Source organism: Amblyraja radiata, chromosome 15 (genome assembly GCF_010909765.2).
Source record: "Amblyraja radiata isolate CabotCenter1 chromosome 15, sAmbRad1.1.pri, whole genome shotgun sequence".
NCBI lineage: Eukaryota > Metazoa > Chordata > Chondrichthyes > Rajiformes > Rajidae > Amblyraja > Amblyraja radiata.
In genome coordinates, this window is record NC_045970.1 from 17138264 (window position 1) to 17143926 (window position 5663).

The window sequence follows — 5663 nt, forward strand, 5'->3', positions numbered from 1 at the left end:
CCAAAGGTCTTGTGCCTTACTTTGCCATGAGAAGTGTATTGCTCTGGGTTTCTGGCCATTAATATAGGTCAAGCTCTAGCCGGGAATTGGGATTATATGTGTGTACCATAGCCACCATGTGTAGTATTAGCACCAAAACTGGTCCTGTCTGACTAACCCTTTGATTACAATCCTTTGATATTGTAACAAGTTGAGGAGAATTGACAATTCGGTGTGAAGAAAATATTGCGTAAGAAGGAACTGCAGATGCTGGTTTAAACCGAAGATAGAAACAAAAAGCTAGAGTAACTCAGCGGGACAGGCAGCATCTTTGGAGAGAAGGAATGGATGACGTTTCGGGTCAAGGCCTCGAACCAAAACGTCACCCATTCCTTCTCTCCAGCGGTGAAGAAAATATAGTTGGAAATACTCAGCTGTATTTGTGGAGAGAGAAATTGAGTTAACATTTCAGGTCAATGACCTTTCATCTGTGTTTGGTGTTGAATATGTTGGGAGGTGGGGTAAGACGTGAGATAGTGAGGGAAACTTTTATTTCCGTTCAAATGCGAAAAGCGACACAACATAAAATAGCCTTGCCTCTGAAATAAAGTAAACTCCAGGTCCTTGCGGGAGAATAAATAAATTGGAACATTCCAACACATTTTTTAGAGACTTTCATTGCAAGCAGAGGGGAAAGCTGAATAACCTGTTTAACCATATTTATTTCAACAATGTTCTGTGCATAATATGATTATCAGGTTCATCCTGCTTTGACAGTGATCCACGGCAGTTAAATCAGCCACCTCAGTTTACTTGGTTGGAGGATGGGACAAAAATCCTTTGAGTATTTGTCAAGATGAAAGACTGTTTCTTTTGGCCAACTATGGCAGGTGGCCTGATCCATGTTGTACAGACACGAGAGACCGAATCTTAAGTAAAAAACAAACTGCTGGACGAACTCAGGGAGGTCAGACTGCATCTGTGGATGGAAATAGACAGACATCATTGTGGACCCTTTGTGTTATTTGTAGGAAGGAACTGCAGATGCTGGTTTAAACCGAAGATAGACACAATATGCTGGAGTGACTCAACAGGTCAGACAGTATCTCTGGAGAAAAGGAATAGGCGACATTTCGGGTTGAGATCCTTCTTCTGAAGAGATTATTTTTTCTCCTGAAATGCTGTCTGACCTGCTGAATTACTCCAGCTTTTTGCATCTATCTTCCCTTCATGTTATTGTTGATGATGTTTCCAGTATTTACTATCACCTTAACAGTATGCTTGAGCAAAACAAATATACCGATGTTCTTGCTGATAATTGAGCATTTGCTTTTCATCTTCCAGAAATCTGAAGAAAAAAAGGGAAAAATAAATGTGGTGATGTTAAGTCAAAGAATGAAACTGCACAGCAAGTGTGTTAGGTTATTAAAGCGAAATACAAGTTCAGGCAGAACTATACAACATTAGAGTGAAACTGGTTTTCTGGATGTTAGTTCAGCCCCTGTCCCACTTAGGCGATTTTTTCAGCGACTACAGGCGACTAGGCTGTCGGCACATGGTCACGGGTTGACGCCTGTGTGGTCGTGAGTAGTCTCCTCAGTCACCCAAAGAGTCGCAACGTTTTTCTGGTCGTCGCTGGATTTTGAAATGTTCAAAACTTTTTGGCGACTGTGGGCTTGATGTAGCTTGTCTTCTTCTGTCGTAGGTGCTGTCGTAGGTTGTCACCAGGATGACGCAGGTTGTCGCCAGGTGACATTGGATGTCGCCGGGTGCTGACTTCGGTGAATTCCATTGGCGACTACCTACATCAACCTACATCAACCTACGTCAACAGGTACCGGCGACTGAATTGTCTTCAGTTGTCTTCAGTTGTCTCCGACAGGGTCGTTGCTTGTCGTAGCTTGTCACGGGTGGACGTAGGTTGACTTTGATTATCATAGGTTGTCGCCTATGTGGTCGTAGGTTGTTGTAGGTGTGGTCATAGGTGGACGTCCTAATGAGTCGCCAGTTGTTGGTAGCTTACCGTAGCTTGATGTCAACTCGGTGGGAGGTTGTCATAGCTTGTTGTAGACATTGCCGTAGGGGTCCTGCTACAACTGTGACAATCGCCAGCAGTCGCTGAAAAAATCGCCTGTGGGACAGGCCCCTTAATGTTTTAAATGGAAATGTAATTACCAATTTTACAAATTATTTTTGCCACAACAGCTCAAAGCATTGTCCTTTGCTTTATTACATTGCATGCTATCCAGTCAGCAGAAAGACAATATGTGATTGCAATTGAGCCATTTACTGTGTTTAGATACGCGATAAGGGAATAGCATTTAGTGGAAGGCAAAGCCGGTAAAGTCTGATCAAAGATAGTCCGAGGGTCACCAATGAGGCGGATTATTTTGTGACAGAGTGTGTGTTAACATTTGTGGAAAGGTTGTGGTGATACGTAATATATTTGGAAGCATCTCGCTAATCTCTACACTCCTGATTATTTCCAATGCTCTTTATAGCAATGTTACAAAATTTTGAGATTTAAAAAATCAAGTCTGTAATTTATCCCATCAGATAAAGCATAAAAATAAGTTTAATTTGACACCTAATTCACTTTCATATCTCAAGTATTTAAAAAGTTATGGCCATTTTCATACTCGGAAATGAGCATCTTGTTCCCTATTGATTTTCTATGGACATAACAAAAAAGCTGTGATCGTGAACAGTCAAAAGCCCATAACTTTCTTAAAAATTAAGAGAACTGAATGAAATTTTCAGTTATCATAGATTGAAGCATTCTGAAACAAATATAAAATAATCTTACTTGGATGACCTGAAATTAAAGCATATAATTAGTTAGTTACCTAATTGTAGCTAATTTCAGACTTCAATTACTAGATCTAAACATCTATCCATTTCTTAATAAATGATTAACATTTTTAAATAGCCTAAATGTCCAAATAATATTCACAAATAATTCACAATAAAACATGATTTTTAAATCTCATTTACATTAATTTATAGACCAAATGGAAGGAATTTAGTGTTCAATTGCTGTAAATAAATGCCCATTTAAATCAGCTTTCTAGTGGGTCCCTGTGGAACGCGCTGGTTTAGAACATTCACATTGCGGTAGATTTGTGCCCCAAATGCCGAGAAAAATACTGCGGGATATAATGGGCCCAAAATGAGCTACTCGCAATATTAAACTTTGTATAAAGGGATCTTTAGAAGCCCTTTTTAATGTAAAAATATACAGCCTACCTTCAGATATTTGCTCTATGAGACCCTGCGGTTGCTGGCGGTCGCGGGTTTAGAGATTGATTTTTAAACTACTATAACTATTATACGAGGCCTTTAAAACTAATAATAGCTTTTGCGACGGGGTCTTCCAGCGATTTTTCGTTAATAATTAACTAGGCTGAACATCTTCGATTTGAACAGCCTAGAGAAAATCGCGTTTTAAACCCGCCCCCTCTAAACGGCGCCAAAATCGCGCACACCCGCAGCGGCAGATTTTCAAAGACGCTTCAGGTAGGCTTTGCAACATACCTACTCTTTACATGAGAGGTTACAGGGCCAGTGAGAAGAACAACATTTTCTTAACAGAACTGGAAAAGAGGATGTTGTCAAAATTACAGGAAAACAATGGAGACCAAAATTATGCTCCTCAATCTTCACATTGATGCTACCTGACACAGAATTTCTAGTATTTTCCATTTTCCAGTGCAAATTTCAAATGTGGGGGGAATATTAATAGATATTGTTCCTCCAGGTGTAATATATTTTCTTTGTGACATCAGACAAAATAGAGGAATTCAGATTGTAAGATATCTTTCCACCTTCTTCATCAGTTTGTGAATGCAGTGATGATGGAGTATTTCTGGTGATGTCTGTCTGTCTGTCTGTCTGTCTGTCTGTCTGTCTGTCTGTCTGTCTGTCTGTCTGTCTGTCTGTCTGTCTGTCTGTCTGTCTGTCTGTCTGTCTGTCTATCCCTGTAACTCAAGGCAGAGCAGAATAATGTTCACTTCCACACCTACCAACCTTGTATCTCAGCAAATACATTCCTACCCAACATAAAAGCTATAAAGCAAACTATATATTTATTAAAACATTGATCTTGTTGGAAACTACTTGTACACAAGTCACCCTTTATATCTCATGCATCACAGCAGTGTTAATTCATTATAAACAACACATTGACTTGATGGGATGAGGTTACGAAAGGCATTACTTAAATAATGTAAAATGTTATCTCCGATGCTCCTTCCACTCCACACTGGCTGCCTGACCAGCTGAGAGTCTCCAGAATTGTCTGTTTTTATTTCAGTTTTTCACCATCAGCAGCTTTGTTGATGATAACAACATGTTTGTCCATTTGCTCATCTGGAACATTACCAAACGTGCAGATTCACTGTCAGGAAAATAAAAAACCTTGAAAATATGGCTGAAACTAGGCGATGCAAACTGAACAAATTTTATCTCAACTCTGCATCCTTCCTGTTTCAAACCAACAGACCTGATTTTCCTCCTTCTGCTGCACTGAGACATGACTTCTTCAGCCGAAGACCCGCGCTGTTTTTTATTGTACAGTTACTCGAGCTTCATGAGTTCCACAAGATATGTAGCCAGCTTGAATAATTTAGGGAACAAAGTGGTTTGACTGTCTCAGTTCACCTCTGGATTGGTAGAAATATCGAGGCAGATCCATTCTATCTTAGCCTAAGATTCCTCAGCGGCTTGTCAAAAGCTGCCTGATGATATTCTGGACACAAAACCCTGGGGAACATCAGTGGAGTCTCCTGCACCTTCATTCTTCACAAGCTAACAAAAGATTCTTCAATTCCTCACTTAAATCCATACACTGTTCTGGTTTGATTCTGTTACAAACCTCAAAGTGTAGGATTAAAATTAATGTGCAGTGTTAAGTGTACTAATACATGTAATCTGCATCAATTCTACAAGTATACTTAATTCACCTGAATATAATCTGTCCATAAAGAATCTTTTTATCCCTTTACATTTTTTTTACTGGCACAACAATCAATTTACACTGCACCAGCAAAATCGACACAAATTGCACTCTAATATTAACTGACAAAAGGACACACAGTAATGAAGGATGGAGGAAGGAATAAAAAGTAAGAGATCAGTCATTTAAAATTTAGGACTCCCCAGAACTGGAAATAAATTCTCAACTATTGTGACTTGATTAAAAATAAAATTAAATACATTCGGGAGAAGAAAGTGAAGAGGGAATAAGGAACATGTGTATTGTGAAATTGTTATGTTAGTATGATATTTTCAACACATTAGAATGAGATTTTCCTATAAGGTTATCAGCTTGTATTGATTGTACAATTCTATTAAATGATTAATAATATTTGGTTTTAAATTGTTATCAAACTATTCTTTTTAAAAAAAATCAGACTTTAATATGACCAGTGGTAGATTCTAATAGAGGGTATGTGGAAAAAATTCAGGTATTTAAAAAAAATATTCTCAGCACAAATGCAACAATATACTGGTTGCAAATCCTGGTTGTTTCACCACTGCTGTAAATATGTTTTGCTGAAATATTTCTATCCTCTGCTAAGTTTAGCAAACTGCTATTTTGATTACATTACAACTTTGCGTGCAGGAATACTCAAGGAAATAGACAGCATTAAAAAAAAAGAGCAATTATGGATGTAAAACTCTCA

The 5663-nt window shown here is 38.5% G+C and overlaps 1 long non-coding RNA gene across 1 annotated transcript in view; it reads right to left on the bottom strand.

Moving 5' to 3' along the window:
- Nucleotides 1-508: 508 nt before the first annotated feature.
- Nucleotides 509-5663, bottom strand: part of LOC116981046 — a 10396-nt gene continuing 5241 nt past the window's right edge. The window contains exons 3-4 of the long non-coding RNA XR_004414147.1: nucleotides 1248-1327; nucleotides 509-958 (exon numbers count right to left, since the gene is read on the bottom strand). This is a non-coding gene — a long non-coding RNA (uncharacterized LOC116981046). The remainder of the gene's footprint in view (nucleotides 959-1247; nucleotides 1328-5663) is intronic.